We start from the raw sequence: 17693 nt of genomic DNA, 5'->3' as shown, positions 1-17693 counted from the left end.
TTTCTTGCATAGTTTTGGTCGAATTTTTGTCGAATCCCCTTTGAATGGCTTGGTGTGCATGTGTATTAAATGTGCCCGTCAATAGCTACCCATGTTTGTATAAATAAACGACAAGGGTGTCTACCGGGATTAGGCACGGTAGAGCATCAGACATGTCAGAGCTTCACTAGTGGTGTAAATACATTCCACGTGGATTAATTGCATGCATAGTCGCCTTTTAATGAATATCACGCAAATCGTCATGGTGATAGGTACGTACGGTTTGTCCAGCATGTCCTAGGTGTGTCTATAAATATATATTTTTTAAAAATAATAAAAAACAGTGGCCGGCCCTGGGGATTGGGGTCAAAAAAATATGATTAGGAGACAGGCCCTGGGGGATGGGGTCATCAGGGCCAATAAATTAGAATAAGAAGGGGAACCACACAGCCCCCCTTCTTAAAAAAATAAAAAAAATAAAAGACTGGCATCGTGCCGGAGGCCATGCCCCCTCCATGCAGCACTCTGCAAACGCGCCCCCAACAGGCATCTCCAGTATGCGCCAGGGAGCTGCGCTGCAGACAGGTGTTCTGAGGCCAAGCCCCTTTTTACACCTCTCTGCAACGCAGCTCTGTGGCGCTTACTGGAGGTACCTAGTGGTCTAGTGTGACCCTAGGGACCCTTAGGATTCAAGGGGACTTAATCTCTCAACTTAGAACAGCGACAGGGCGCGTTTACACAGTGGTGAAGGGAGGGGACGGGGCCTGAGGTGACGTGTGCAAACATGCACCATGGCACGTTTTAAATTGGGGATATAATTTCCCTTCAATACTGAGGGCCCCTGGGGGCTAACTAGCCCACCAAGTGCTTCCAGTAAGCGCCACTGAGCTGCATTGCAGAGAGGTGGTCCAGGCCGTGCCACTTTTTACACCTCTCTGCAACGCAGCTCTGTGGCACTTACTGGAGGTACCTAGTGGGCTAGTTGGACCCTAGGGACCCTCAGGACTCAAATGAACTTAATCTCCCAACTAAAAACGGACACAGGGCGTGTTTACACAATGGTGAAAGGAGGGGACGGGGCCTGAGTTAACGTGTGCAAAAACGCCCTGTGGCCTGTTTTAAGAGGTAGTTTTAATCCCCATGCCCTATTATATACTAGGGGCTTATAGAGGAGGTAAGGCTAATCACAGGGGGACCCCAACGCATAATGTTCCCTAGTGTATGTAGGTGTTTTCACTGTATTCTAAGTGTCTTTTAACATAGCACTGGCTCTAGGACTGGTTAGTCAGACTCAGTTACCACCAGTATCCGTCTGAAAAAGTTGAGGGTACAGGATTATTTTGCAACAAGGCTTCTTTCTGCTCTTCTTTTTGTTCTTTCTGCACGTTATCCTTCTTCCTGCACTTATCTTCGTATTTGAGGACTTCTGTTGCTTCTTTCTGCACTTCTTTTGTTTCTTTCTGTGCATTTTTTCTTCTTTCTTCACATGTCCTATCTCTGTAGGCATAGTTAGAAATTAGCATTTAAAAAACCTTTGAAATTAACAGAAAAAACCATAGGTTTCAGGCACGTTATAGTTAGGAATTAGCATTTAAAAAACTTCAGAAATTCACTGAAAAAACCATAGGTTTCAGGGGTGTTATAGTTAGCTGGACTTTTCACTTGTACAAAACCATTGAAATTCCCCCGTTATAGTTAGTTCAGCTAACTATAACTCGCGCGCCCGCAATGCACTGCTGATGACGTCACATATTACATCACTCATGACATGGTCAGTGACATCACTCATGACATCACTGATGACATCTCAAATGACATCACTGATGACATCACTGATGACATCATCCTTGTGATAGAGTGGCAGACCTCCTCTCACCCTAATATAACCTTTGATACACACATTCAAAAATAGAGACTAACATTTTCAAAACAATGGACATACCAATACCAGTTACAACAACCTCTTCAGTAATTCTAAGATCCACATACACATCCACTCATTCACCAACAGTCCAATACAGTCACTCATACATGTACTCACTCATCATATGTACTCATACACCTATACATCCTGTTACACAATGCCACTCATCCATAGAGTTACTCACACACATAGTCACTCATGCTAATAAAGAATCAAACATACATTTACTTGCATATACAGTTATACACACACCACCACACTTACTTCTACGGAAACTTACACATACTTAGTCTTTTAAACAATCACTTATAGAAACACATACTTATTCATACAGGAACTCTTTCAATCTCTCACTCTCACATATACTCACATATATACACCAATAGTCACATATACTAGTTTAAAACATATGTAGTTACTCATAAAGACACTATTGAGACAGTCATTCACTCACTAACACACCCATACACACACTCATCCACCCATACAGTCCTGCACACATACTGTGTTCAACACATACAAACAGTGAGTCACTCATTCATGCACCTATGCACTACGTAATACCCCCCACCGAACCATGCAGACACTCAGACTGATACTCAAAAAACCAACTAATAACCTATATAGACACCCATGTAGCTACTCACCAACCCATGCAGCCACTTATACACAAAGTGAGAGACTGATACAGATATTTACATATTTAAACATTACTCACTAAGCCATGTATTCACTATGATACACTTAATCAGTCAGTTACACAATCAATTTTTCAAAAACAAATCATCCATTTAGACACTTATATACCCATTTATTCTTCCATCGACCTTGAGATATACATATATAAAACATATTTAATTTTCAGAATAACACACATTCACTGGATGATGTCATCAGTGATGTCATCAGTGATGTCATTTGAGATGTCATCAGTGATGTCATGAGTGATGTCACTGACCATGTCATGAGTGATGTAATATGTGACGTCATCAGCAGTGCATTGCGGGCGCGCGAGTTATAGTTAGCTGAACTAACTATAACGGGGGAATTTCAATGGTTTTGTACAAGTGAAAAGTCCAGCTAACTATAACACCCCTGAAACCTATGGTTTTTTCAGTGAATATATATATATATATATATTCCTGCTCCGTGTCACTTGCCTCGGTGTCTGCACTCGTGAGCGGGTGCTTGGTCCAGCCGTTGCAAACCGCTAAATATGTAGCTCCTTACTCGCGTAAATTAAGGCCAGCACTCTCGTTAGGTTAAACCCTCTTTAGGATTTATTGAGATAAGTTTGTTTTAACAAACGCGTTTCGGCGTCAGCCTTCGTCAATGTAGACAGGCGCCGTAAACAAAGCAACATTTATCACATGTTAATTTCAGACAACAGTCAAAGCTCATTCCCGTTAAATCAGGCGCCATCTTAGAGCATGTATTAATTCATGTATCGCCTGTCTATTGTAACTTCATAGACACGCTCATAACAGTCTGAACAAAACATTTCAGTTTATCAACCAAGCAATTTGAATCAATAATTTCAAGCTTAATATAGCACAGTGTTATTCAGTCTTGTACAGTTTCGCGGCATAATACCGCTCAACCTCAAATATCATCTTGAGGTTCCCATTATTAATGGTTACTTGATTATGCCCTGAATGGGCTTAGATCCCTACCAATATCTTGCCTTGGATAGGCTGTTCTATTGCTTGGTGTAAGCATTATATTCAATATTCGAATTCTCTCTAAAACTCTATTACTATTCTGCGCCTACTATGTTGTCCTTTCCTAATCCTAATCCCTGATGAAGGCTACTCTTTTCTGTATTATAAATGGACTGCTAACTCTTCCACTATTCAGGCCGCCTGGGCACTTTGCATGTAAGTCGACAATAAAGCGTGATTCAAGTCTCCTCAGGCACCTTTCTCTGTTACCCTCTCTTATGTTCTTCGGAACATGATCTAGACAAAAGTACTGTAAAAGTGACCTATTACTCTCATGGTGACTTGCAAAGTGGCGTGCAACTGGATAACTGGTATCTACACTTATTATGGCTATCTGGTTTTCCAAAATCCTCATCTTCACAGGATTTATGGCACTGCCCACATACCGTAGATCGCATGGACAGACCAAGCAATATACCACATATGGGGTACTGCATGTCATAAATTTGGTTGTGTCTCTCTTTGCCAATGCCGCTTATCTTATATGTGGTAACCCTTTTGCTTGTGGCACAAGCCCTGCATTTCCCACAGGGAAAAGAGCCATGTAGGCTTTGTAAGCCAGATTCTGGTCTCCTGCCTTCTAGGTGGCTTTCCACCAGTTGATCTCTTATGGACCTCGATCTCCTGAACGTAATGCTAGGTTCCAGTGGAAGATCACGCCCTATTATAATGTCGGACTTCAGAACCCTCCAATTCCTACGTAGAATAGTTCTAATCTTCTGAGCTGCATCAGAATAGCTAGTGATCATTCTGAACTTGTTGTCATGAGATTTGAGGTTGGGCGGAATTATGCCGCCAAACTGTACAAGACTGAATAACACTGTACCATATTAAGCTTGAAATTATTGATTTAAATTGCTTGAAATGTTTTGTTCAGACTGTTATGAGCATGTCTATGAAGTTACAATAGACAGGCGATACATGAATTACGACACGCTCTAGGATGGTGCCTGATTTAATGGGAATGAGCTTTCTTCCGTTATCTATTCTAATGAAATTAACATGTGATAAATGTTGCGTTGTTTACGGCGCCCGTCAACATTGACGAAGGCTGACGCCGAGACGCGTTTGTTGAAACAAACTTATCGCAATAAATCCTACGGAGGGTTTAACCGAATAAGAGTGCTGGTCTTAATTTATGCGAGTAAGGAGCTACATATATATATATATATATAAATATATAATATATATAAATATATATTTATTTACCTTGACACAGGCTGTTTACAGTCCAAACGCGTCGGAGGAGCGGCGAGGTCAGTTTCCTAAAATATAACACACTAACATCAGCAACGTCTCCTGGAGTGCCTGCATCTTTTTCGCCGCCTGCCAAATGTGTGGAATATATATATATATATATATATATATATATATATATATATATATATATATATATTTTTTTTTTTTCACTGAAAAAAGCATAGGTTTTACAGACGTTATAGTTAGGAATTAGCACTCACTGAAAAAACCATAGGTTTCAGGGATGTTATAGTTAGTTGGACATTTGACTCATATAAAACCAGAGAAATTCGCCTGTTGTAGTTAGTTGAGCTAACTATAACTCATGCGCCTGCAATGCACTGCTGATGACGTCACATATTACATCACTCATGACATGGTCAGTGACATCACTCATGATATCACTGATGACATCTCAAATGACATCACTGATGACATCATCCAGTGAATGTGTTTTTCTGTAAAGTTTAAATATTTTTCATATATATCTATGCCAAGGTCTATTCAAGAATAAGTTGATGTAAAAGTGCCTGAATACATTATTTAGTAGACGCATGACTGACTCTACAAGTCACTGATTGAATGTATGTTACTGAATGCATGGATTAGTGACTAGACTGTGTGAATGTCTCTCTTAGTCTCTCACTTGGTGTGTAAGCAGGTGCATGGCTTGGTGAGTAGCTACATCAGTGTGTTTATGTGTTCTTCATTGATTGTATGAGTATCTGTATGGGGGTCTGACTGTCTATGTGGGTGCTGTCTGACTCTGTGCATACATTTCTGAATGGCCAATTCACTGGTTCTATAGATTCAAAAGTGCATCTCAGAAGGGCTGTATAGATAGCTGACTGTGTGAACAGGTGTGTTCATTAGTGAATTGATGTCTCAGTTGTATATATGTGAGTAACTATATATGTTTTTACCCACTATATGTGAGTGTTGGGGTGTATAATTGACTACGTGAAAGACAGTGATTGAAATAGTGTCTACATACACGAATGTGTACATGTATTAGTGATTGTATAAGAGAGTAAGTATGTGATAGTATATAAATAAGGAAAGTGATGTGTGTATAAATAAGGCAGGTGTTGTGTATATATCTGCATAGGTGAGTACATGGGTGTATGATTGATTTTTGGCATGACTGAATAGATGTGTGAGTAACTCTATGGATCAGTAGCACTGTGTAAATGTATATATACGTGTATGAGTGGATATTATACTGATGTAATGATGAGTGACACCATGTATAAGTGACTGTATAAGTGTATATCTGGCTCACAATATATAGATAGATAGGAATCAGTGGATGGATATCTAGTATCTAGTATTAGTGTGTCTATGCTTTTCAAAACAGTAGTCTGTATTTTAGAGTGCGTCTATCAAAGGTTATATTACAGTGTGAAGAGGTGCATCAGACTATCACATGGATGATGTCATCAGTGATGTCATGAGTGATGTCACTGACCATGTCATGAGTGATGTAATATGTGACGCCATCAGCTGTGCATTGTAGGTGCGCAAGTTATAGTTCGCTCAACTAACTATAACAGGCGAATTTCTCTGGTTTTATAGTCAAATGTCCAACTAACTATAACGTCCCTGAAACCTATGGTTTTTTCAGTGAATTTCTAAGGTTTTTTAAATGCTAATTCCTAACTATAACGTCTGTAAAACCTATGGTTTTTTCAGTGAATTTCGAAGGTTTTTTAAATGTTAATTTCATATTTTAATATTTATAAAACCTATATTTTTTCAAATTGCTTTTTATATTTTCCAACTCTATCATCCTTTTTTTTAAACTTTACTAATTATATAATCTTTGATATCTTCCCCACAAAATATGTATATCTTTTTTTTTAGTAAACTACAGTCCCATAACGGTAGTCTACCAAGCTCGATCAACACGCGAATCCTATCCACCACATTTAAATGATGCGCATTTCGTATCCGACGGGTTTGTGGCACCGCGTCCCGCATAACAACATGTACATATGAGGTCGCGCCAGCTGCTACTTTGGTATGCGATGGGTACGCACTACCAAGCTGTGCGTTATGTCATGTACGTATAGGGTCGCGCCCGCTGCGTGTTGCGTATGCGACGAATGCACGCTGCCACGCCCTGTGTTACGTCATAGACGTACGATGTCGCGCCGCATACGCCATTCCCTCATTTTTTTTGTCTCAAAACTATATCTAAAAAACTTTCAAGTGTATATGAGAGCAAGCGATAATTAAAAATATTTTAAACAGTTATATATTTCTAACTCTAATAAACTTATATTATAATAAATATATTTTCTCAAAATCACATCGGGTGCGGTCTCATTGCGCACTGGCTGCGCGAATGCCATGTAAACATAAAAAAAGCATTTCATTAGTTCATAACATTTCCCATTGTAACAGTTCGAAAACGCCACCCATTTTAGTCAATATCTGCACTGCATTTCATGAGACACACCTCTTCTGCTTAGAGAGCTTTGTTCAAAACTGTTTGCAATATACACATATCTTAAACTACACACAACATGCAACCATCATTTTCATCAATATTCATGCTCTGTAAAGTAGCCTTCCACCTATGATACCCATACACCGAAAAGTTACATTACCGACATTTGCTCCAATACCACAGGTAACATGGCTGCATACGCTATTCCACAACACAACGTAATATTATAGTACGGCCCAGAGACAGTATCATGCATAGATAATAAACACACAGACACAGATAGATAGTGGAATTGGATACGGGCACATACGCTTGACTCCTTTTTATTACCATGGTGACATATCCAGTGACGTCTGTGCTGGATGTGTGTGCGGTAAGTCTAAACTAGACTTCAGACAATGGTTGCTGCTAGCATCAACTACAACAGTAATCATTGGATCACACACAGAGATTCAATATTAAAAGAATCAATAATTTATGCTGCAGTAAGGTAGGGACAGTAGATGTGAAATAATACAGAACTAATTCCATCGTAAAAGAACAACAACTTGTGGTATACTGACACACAATCAATAACACTGACACAAACCAACGAAAACATAACCGATACCGAACTGAAAACTGAACTTGAAGCCGAATTGAAAACAAACTTGAAGCCGACTTTAAATTCCAGTTTACGGTAATCCTTTATTTCTTCACCTCTATTCTTTCACCCCAATTTGTGAAATATATTGCCCACCTAACCATTTCCAATGTAATATTTCACATTCTCAAACCTATCCCTTCCTTTTTCTCCTTACCCGCTTCTTGCCTCCCTTCCACTTTCGTCCGCTCCCTTCCAACTCCAACCCTATCGCTTCCCTGATCTCTCCTTCCCTTTCCTTTGTTCACCACATGTTCATACTTCCCACCTACTCTCCAATTCCTTTCCTACCACTCCCCTTCTTTCTTATGACTTCAAGTCGCTTCCATCTCTCCCTTACCCCTACTCCCATCCCCTTTGCTGCTGCCTTTTAATACCCAAACCTTCCAGTCCTCCTTTCCCAGCATCTTTACCTTCCCTTCTGTACCCAGCTCTCACCCTGTCCACTCTTTTTTGTCCCTGCCTCTCACCTCCCCCTACACACCCCTTCAACCTCCCTATCTTTTCTCATTCTTTCCTTCTGCCTTTCCTCCTTTCGTCCCTTCCCCATTTCATCTTCCTGTCCTTCCACTTCCTTCTCGCATCTCCATATACTGTACACCTTCCCTTTCCTTTGCCATCCTTTTCAAGCGCAACCCTGCCCCCTCACTTTCCCTACCAATCTATTTCCACACCTGCTATTTATCTTCCATTTCACATCCCTTACATCACTTTTCCTAACCATTCCCTTCCCTTTACCACATCATCCCTCCTAAATCACCCATTCTAGAGGATCTGACTGGTGGCCCCAAGACTATGTAGCAAAATGTATTAAGGTTTGGATCAGGAACCCTTTGAGAGGGACTCACGAAACCTAATGAGGTCCGAATGTCCTAGACCCTTACAGGCAGGCATGACCCCCAACCTAGATCCAAAGTTATTGACTTTCCTTTTCAAAACTGGAAGGGATCCTCGTAAGGGACTTGAACGCTGCCTTAAACAGTGTCAAGATAAGTTACTGGATACGCTAGGCCCCCTTGCTAGAATTCTAGACCTTGCAGAAGAGTCTTCCATGAATGGTACTCGAGTTGACGCCGAGCTCCTATGAGGATGGAGTCAACGTGCCCTATGCCTCCACGGAAATGCAAATGCTAGTCTTACATCCGAAAGGCAAAGAGCCAATCTAATGCGAATGAACCCAAAATTAGGGGACCTGGCCAATAAAGACATTGAGGGCGACCCGAATGGGCTACTCTTCGGCGAGTCTGTTATGAAGATACTTGGCAAATATGTCTCCACCTCCTCTGCATTCAATAAGGCCTAAAGTAATATGAGACGTATGTTCGGGGGTAGAGTTTTTGGAAGAGCTGACAGGGCAGGACCGGCTGCCAGCCACAGATACAATAGGTCCTCCTTCTATCAACAGACCAATGTGGGTATGGAAGATACTTGCGGGGGATCAACTCCTTCTTCCCTCAGAGGGGCCACAACAGCCGCACTCGAGGAGATGGAGGCAACCGGGGAAGATTCCAAGGCCAAGGACAACAAGGTAAGGACACTTCCTTTTGGTTCTTCCCTCCCAAGGGTAGGCGGAAGGCTCTCTACTTTCTGCCAAAATTGGTTATCAATAACGAACGATGCCTGAGTACTGGAAACTGTAAAAGGTTTCAAAATAGACTTCACTACTATTCCTTACCAGACCTCACTTCCCAGAGAACTTACTCTGGACCAAGAACAATGCACTCTGGTGTACGAAGAGGTGCGTCAAATGCTATCCAAAGGGGCAATTTACATTGTCTCAAACACTGGCCTAGCTTTTGTGAGCACAATTTTTCTCGTAAAGAAAAAAGACAAGGGTTGGCGTCCCGTAATAAATCTAAAGCTTCTGAACTCCTCTCCTGTATACAGACACTTCAAGATGGAAGGTATCCATCTTCTGAGGGACATCCTCCAAGAGAAAGATTGGCTCATAAAACTAGACCTCAAGGACGCATATTTTACAATCCCTATGGATCCAGAATCTCACAAATACCTAAGATTTGTATGGAGGGGCGTAATTTACCAATTTCATTGCCTTCCCTTCGGTTTCTCCTCGGCACCTTGGTGTTTCACCAAGATTCTGGGGCCTGTGGTGGCCTCCCTAAGGAGAAGAGGAGTCAGACTGATTATCTACCTGGACGATATCTTACTGATGTCTCAAAGCCGGGAGGAAATACTAATTCACATGAAATGGACTGTGGACCTTCTAGTGAGTTTAGGTTTCATCATCAACATAGAAAAATCTGTCATGACTCCTTCGCAGAATCTGGAGTTCCTAGGTTTTCAGGTAAACACATCTTCAGCCCTGTTGCAACTCCCCTTGAAAAAACTATCTAAGATAAAGAAGGAAGTTTCTTATGTTTTATCCAAAAACACAGTGAGCCTGAGGGAACTAGCAAGAATAGTAGGACTCTTATCCTCATCCATTCAAGCGATTTCACCAGGACCCCTTCACTACAGGGCTTACCAGAGACTAAAATCCTCGGGCCTGAAGAAAGGTCTCTGGTACTCAGACAGTATTCCCCTGTCTCCGGAGGCTCGAGAGAACCTCCTATGGTGGCGGAACAACCTAGACAGTTGTAATGGGAAAGCGATATTCGGAAATACTCCGGATCACATCTTGGAATCCGACGCGAGCAATTTAGGCAGGGGTGCCATATTAGGAAAGATAGAAACAGGGGGGAAATGATCCCAAGAGGAACTCACTTTACATATAAATTGTTTAGAGATGATGGCGAGCTTGAACATCCTAAAGAGTTTCAAGTCAACTCTGAAAAACAGTGTAGTTCTGATCAAACTGGACAATTTTATGGCCGTCTCCTACATCAACCATCTGGGAGGAACAAGATCAATGATTCTGGTAGATCTAGCCAAGAAGATCTGGTACTTTTGCTGGAGTCAGAAAATAATTCTGAGAGCAGAATTCATCCCGGCCCATCTAAACACAAGGGCAGATTGGAATTCAAGATTCCTGAGAGACTTGAGCGATTGGAAACTGAATCCTCTAGTCTTCCAGAGAATTCAAGACCTATGGGGCCCCTTAGAGATAGATCTTTTCGCCAGCAGACTAACTTCCCAGATAGATCAATATTTCAGCTGGAGACCAAACCCCCTAGCAATTGCGGTGGACGCACTTCTCCAACCTTGGAACATACTGAATTACTATGCCTTCCCTCCTTTCGCTCTAACCCAGAGAGTTCTTTTGAAAGTTTGAATGGAGCATTGCCGCATTGTTCTAATTACTCCCTTTTGGAGCTCCCAAAAATGGTTTCAAGGTGTGATGGAATTAGCGATAGAGGTACACATTTTATTCGAGGGAGTTTAGACCTCCTTCAGGGCCTAGAAGGAGAAATACACCCTCTTCTCTTAGAAGGAAACATAAACCTTCTTTCCTGGAAGATTTCGGGGGTTCAAGAAGATACTCAGGCCTTTCAGGAGAGGCTAAAAGCCTATTGGATGAGTCATGGGCTCCGGGAACGAGAAGATACACCGGTGCATGGAAAAAATGGTGTTGTTGGTGCGTGGAACGGGATATGGATCCCGTGGACGCACCTGTAGTAGAAGTAGCAAACTACTTAGCGGACCGTTTTAATTCAGGACTATGTTATAGAACAGTAAATTGTTGCAGATCAGCAATTTCTGCAGGGCATTCTTTGTTAACCCCTTCTATGCGGCGCAAATTCCGCCGCGGTGCTGACCGTTTCTTGCGCGGGCGGGCTCATGACGGAACGGTTCCGTCATGAGCACAGCTCAACCGACGCTCATGACGGAACCGTTCCGTCATGAGCACCGAAGGGGTTAAAGGATTTTTCTATTGGTACCGACCCCTTAATTCGTAGAGTGATGAAGGGTACAAGACTTAAACGTCCCCCTAAACCCAAATATAATTCTTTATGGAACGTAAACATTATCTTCGACCTTTTTTCGTCCTGGCCAGATAACTGTTTCCTTACAAGGAAAAATTATCCATTAAGCTTGCTACATTACTTTGCCTAATATCTTTTAGAAGAGTGTCTTATGTTAAGGCGTTAGAGATATGCAACAGGATGTATTCCCCGGATGGAGTGTTGTCCGAAATATGGAAAAGGACCAAGACCGTGTCTGAGAACATTTTCTCCCCTTATTTTTTAGATTGTCCCAAACTGTGTGTGGTATGAAGGTGCATGAACAGAAAATGATTATTTGTAGACCTAGCAAAGAAAACCAATTACCAATTTCCTTTGTCAAACCCTATAAGGCAGTCTCTTCTGCTACAATTTTGAGATGGGTCAGAACAGTGATGTTTGAAGCAGGTATAGATTTATCCAAGTTCAGCGCACACTCTTCCCGTGGCGCTTTGGCCAGTAAAGTATTTTGAGGTGGAGGATCCCTTTCAGATATTCTTAAAGCAGCAGATTGGTCAAATGCTTCCACTTTTGTTAAATTTTACCTTAAACCTGTAGAACATGTAAACCAGGGGTCGCCAACCGGTCGATCGCGAGCTACCGGTAGCTCGCAGGTGCCCTCTCAGTAGCTCGCGATCTGACTTCCACTTTAGTAGCCTATCATTGTCGTTTTGTTTATTTTTTAGGTCTTTTGTAGACGCTTCTCTCCCGCCGTAGGAAGCACCTTCTATTTGAGCCAATCTGGGGCGGGGTGAAGTGGTGACGTCAGCCAGCGCATGGGCAGTGTTTGCTGCCCTCGGAGAACCATCATGCGCGCCTTTTGCTGCATGTCTCCCTTCTATGATCCTGTGCACTTTTGCGGACTGAGCGGCAGCCTTGAAGGCATAATTGGATCTCCATGCTGAAATACACCACCTTAAGCAGAACAAGACAGACAGCAGGTATGTGGGCAAGAGGCGCTTTATTTTTTTTTCAATAGATGCCTGTGCATACCGTTATTCAAGGCATCTAAAATAAATAAAATATGAGCAGTACTTCGAACAAGTAAATGTGGACAGAATTCCTTCCAATGGCTTTGGCTGTTGAAATTATGTAGCTCTTGTTGAGGTAAATTGTTCATTTTTAGCTCTGCTTTGCCGCCTTATTCTTAGGGTGATAAGACTGAGCATACTATCTCCCCATGCGACTTTCCACAAGGAGAAACGGAAAATCCAGATTCCTCTCAGGCTCGAGATCGCGGGGTGCCTTTATGCAGTCTGTCCTACTCCTGAGTCCTGACACGAGACGGGGCTTATCTGAAAGTGTCTTGTCAGCATCTTTCATTTTGCCGGGCGTGGGATCCGTTCGCTATATTTTATTTATTATACCCTTTGTTATTGTTTATTAATTTCCCAAGCCGAAAGCTCAGATCTGCTGCTTCGTGGCTCTTTGCTACTAGATAAAGAAAACTTTCCTTATGAAACCAATCCGAGCACGAGGGAAAGGCCAGCTTGCTGTGATTCCTGAACAGCAGCTGAGGAGCAAACAGCGAGTCCGCGGCTGTCTTCACGGCCTTCCTACCTTGGGATGCAATTTGTGGGGTCTGTGAGCTGAGGGGAGAAGAGAGCCCCAGTCGTTGGCAGTTCTGCCTCCCCTGGCTTTCATTGGGCAGGCAGCGCCTCTCTGCTGGGATGCAGCAGCCTCTGGGTCTGGCTGGGCTCACTCCTCTCTCCCACCTCCTTCCTCGTCCAAAAGGGAGAGCGAACCTGTCAGTGAGCACAGGGAGAGAGGGGCTGGGGCAGGAGATGTCACCACCAGTGAGAGACCACATCACCACCTGCTGCTGTGCACAAGGCATAGAAAAGCGGCAGAAGCAGATGAGGGGAACCAGGGCTTGTCAATTTTACAGCATTAACACGTGGCTGCGAGGTTCTAGTGCTCAAAGATTCCCTCCGCAACTTTAGGTTCTTGCCGCTGGCATGGCGTGCTAGAAATAATTCATTTTCAGAATCCGAGCATGGAAACTGATGATTTGTTGGGTCATTCAGAAACATTTCTACCCACACTGTGCACCGTGTGCATGGCGCCCATTGATACAGATGAAATATGTACAGTGCGCTGTGTAGCATTCAGATCACTTTCCGATCTATGCTGGGTCGCGCTGGTACATTCTTAGAGTAACTATGCATGTTACATATTGCTATCATCATCTCTTGTGTGCATGTTCCTACCCAACCTTCCCCAGCATATCCTGGTTCCTGTAATCCAGTCCTGACCGGGCCCCTCAGACCCCGCCGTTCTGTTCTGTTGTGTGTCCTGCGCTGTTATTTCGAGGGCCTCCTGCTATTCTAAAAATCCTGTTTGTAAAACACAAAACCGAATCTTCCACCTCGCCTCCAGCTTATCAAATTCACATAAAGTACATTTAAATCTAGTTTTTGCATCACTCACCCATGCATGGTTTACGTAGGCTCCCAGGTGTAAATTGCTTCTGTCTTAACATATGCCTGGATTGGAATATACATTTTATGTGAATCTGGCACTTAAGGTCACCTGAAGCAGTGTGTATTTCTTTGAATCTTGTATCAAACCTTCTAAGGTAGTTATAAACGTATTTTGGTGCCATGCCCATTCAGTCTTTGGCCTTTCTGCTAAGGTAGCTTTCATTTACAGAGGCAAACACTTGCCTATTGGTTACTGGAAACCCTAGATACCAATTCATTTCACACAGGTTTTCCAAACGTTTAGAGAAGAGAATAAATAAACGTAGACTTTTTTTTTCATCATTCAAACTCTTTATATCCCTGTCCTGCACTATTGCTCCACCCAGTCCCTATGTTCTGTTTTTCTATTAACTTATAAGTATCACAATGGGTCTTTGGCACATTATTACACTCTGTTCCCGAATGGTTATGGAGCAGTTTATTATCAGATGATGTGGAGTGGATTGCGGATTTCCTGCATCCCAAGTTCATAGTTATATTTTAGTGACCATTTTATTGCTCAAGAACCAACTTTTATAATCAAGCTGGTGAGTTGGTTGAAAACATTTTACCAAATGAAATTTAAATATGATTTAAAGTAAAATTTGATTCTGCGCCCAGGACCAGACATCCTTAAGCAATATAATATATTTATTTGCAGCAATGTACACTGTTTCTGTCCATTTATTATTTGATGGGCGGAAAGTGGAGCTATGAGAGTTCAAGACAAATGCACCTCGTTTCGAATAGGAAGCATTTCATACAGCTGTATGTTCAGGACTCTGGTGAGTGTCCTGTGATCCACTGACCATGATTTGAAGATTAAGAGGCATTTTTAGAAGTAATAGCTTTTAATCATGAAATAATCATGGACTCCCACCATCCTTGATGACAATTCTATGATAATGAACTTAGTGGCAAGTCATGTGAACCATACATGTGGAATAGGTTATTATTACATGGAATACATTTATGGTCTGTTAGGAGAGAATTTGTACAGTGCAAACCATGAACTCATGCATTTCAAGGTCTAGTCATGTGATAAAGTAGAAAAAGTAGGTATGATGTAATAAAATATTTGTATTGCAGCATTTGTTACTTTATACTGCTTACTACCCTGCAAGCCAATCCATGTGTAGGGTTTGTGGAGGGAAAGGTGTTGTCTTTATTTTGTGAGCCTATGTGGGAAGTGTTCCATGTTGTGCATGATGACCACCGAGGTTCGAATACCGAGTTATGGAACGTACTAGTTTGGTGGATGAAAAGATGTGAGAGACAGATGTGCAGGTTATGGTTTTTAGTATGATTGCAGCTTTGAACAGCACTGCACGTCCATATGGTTTCTTATGGTTGTAGTCTTCTTAGCTGGTTATGGCAGAGGTCAGGAGTATGCAGTTTGTTGAAGAGGAAAGCCAGGACTTATACCGGGCTCTCTGGTTTCATATTGTGCATTACAGACACTAAATGGGTATCTGTTTATCCCTCGTCAATGAAGCTGCGCGTGAAGAGACTTTGGGAACGATTCACAAGTTGCTTGGCCTTTAGTAGCTCACAATCATTTTCACGAATCAGAAGTAGCTCTCACTGCAGAAAAGGTTGGAGACCCCTGATGTAAACAATATAGCATTGAAAAGCTTTAAACTTGCATAATGTAGCCTCCGGTCTTGATCTCATTAAAGACAACAGAGGCTAACATTATCCCTCCCACCACTCCCTGGTGGATGGTTTATTAAGAAATGTTTTTGTTATAAAATGTTTATTCTTGCTATTAATGCAGTTTTGTCTTTAATCTATTTGTCATAACCGGAAACAAGTATTACTTACGTTACCCCTTTTTTCTTTCAGACTCTGCTTCCTTGTAAAGGTTTCATAGTGCCATTTAATGTGGAAGAAGTTGAACCTACAGTTACTTTACCTTTCGCAGCTCTAAGAGGAAGATAGCTGGTTACCATGGCGCTTTGTTATACTGTTTGGAATGTTTTTACTTGTGATGTATTTGTTACACTTTAAAGGGCTGCATGTCTTGGGCAGCAATAAAAGTTATTGCATAATGTCAGCCTCCATTGTCTTTAATGAAATCAAGATTCTCTCTGTATGATAATTGGAGAATCGTCATTCTCCTCGGCTCCCTTCACATTCACTTCTGTTCCATTCCCTTGCCAACCCCCTTTATCTCCCTTTCCCTTCCCTCCCTTACTTCCCTGTTTCTCCCCTCCCCTTTGCTCCCCTTCCTTTCCCTTTGTTCGCTATCTCTTCTATTGTTTCTCCTTCATATCTCTCCCCTTGACTTCCTTCCCCTTCACTTTCCTTCTTTCTTATCCTGTCTCTTCTATCCATTCCCCTATCATCTCCTCCCCTTCCCACCTCTTCTCCTCCTTCCCTATCTTTACTATCCCTTCCCATCCCTTCCCTTGTTCCCTATCGCTGTTCACTCCACTTCCACCCACTCCCCTCCCCTCTTTCTTTCCTTTCCTTTCCTTTCCCTTCCCTTCCCTCCTTCCTTCCCTATCTCTCCACACCACCTTTGCATTTTCTTCTCCTCTCCTCCACTACCTTCCCCTTGCCTCCCTATCCTTTCTTTCCCTGCCTATTTCTGTTCCGTTTCCTTCCCCTTCTTCCCTATCACTCCCCTTCTGCTATTTCCCACTCCCTCCCTTCCTTCCCCTTTCCATTTCCCTTCATTCCTTCCTATCCTATCTCTTTTTTAACCTTTCCCTTCCTTCACCTTCGCTTCCTTTTTCTCTACCCTCTCCCCTTTTCTACCTTACCATACCTTCCTACATTACTTCCCTATTTCATCTATACCTTTCCCTTTCTTTCTCTACCTTCTTCTCCTCTCCTCTTCTCTCCCCTCCCCTTCCCATCGGTTCTCTTCTCTTACCTTACCTTCCATACTGTATCTCTTTCCTCTTCCCTCCACTCCCATCCCTCCACTCCCTCCCCTTCTTATCCTTTCCTCCCCTCATTTTTTTCCTATCCCTACTATCACTTTCCTTTCATTTCTCCTCATCTCTTCTGTCATCTCCTCTTTCCTCTATTCCTCTGTTCCCTCGTCCCTTTCCATCCGCCTTCCCTTACCTATCTGCCGTCTCTATTGGCCTCCCCTTCCTTTCCTATCCCTATTTGCCCCTTCCCTTCAATTTAATTCCCTTCTTTTCCTTCCTTCCCTATATCCTCTATGATCTCCCCTTCCTTCCCACCCCACCCCTTCCCTATCTCTTCCCTTCCCTTCTTTCTCTTTCCTTCCCCTTTCTTTCCATTCCCCTCCATTTAATTACTTTACATTCCCTATCACTCCTATCCTTTCTGCTTCCCTTCTCTCCCCTCCCTATCCCTTTCCTTCCTTCTCTCCTCACCCCTCTAATTCCCTT

At 42.4% G+C, this 17693-nt stretch overlaps 1 protein-coding gene and 1 long non-coding RNA gene across 2 annotated transcripts in view; one reads left to right on the top strand and one right to left on the bottom strand.

Annotated features, from left to right (window-relative positions):
* The window catches only part of LOC146784192 (transmembrane protein 17B-like), a 351918-nt gene that overhangs the window by 155828 nt on the left and 178397 nt on the right, over positions 1-17693 (bottom strand). The window lies entirely within an intron of this gene.
* Positions 12625-16373, top strand: LOC146784193 (uncharacterized). The gene is made up of 2 exons (XR_014970507.1): positions 12625-12801; positions 16168-16373. It is a non-coding gene; the product is annotated as an uncharacterized LOC146784193 (long non-coding RNA).

This window comes from Triturus cristatus, chromosome 11, assembly GCF_964204655.1.
Source record: "Triturus cristatus chromosome 11, aTriCri1.1, whole genome shotgun sequence".
NCBI classification, from domain to species: domain Eukaryota; kingdom Metazoa; phylum Chordata; class Amphibia; order Caudata; family Salamandridae; genus Triturus; species Triturus cristatus.
Note: the sequence above shows the minus strand (reverse complement) of the source record. Positions and strands in the feature narration are given on the sequence as shown.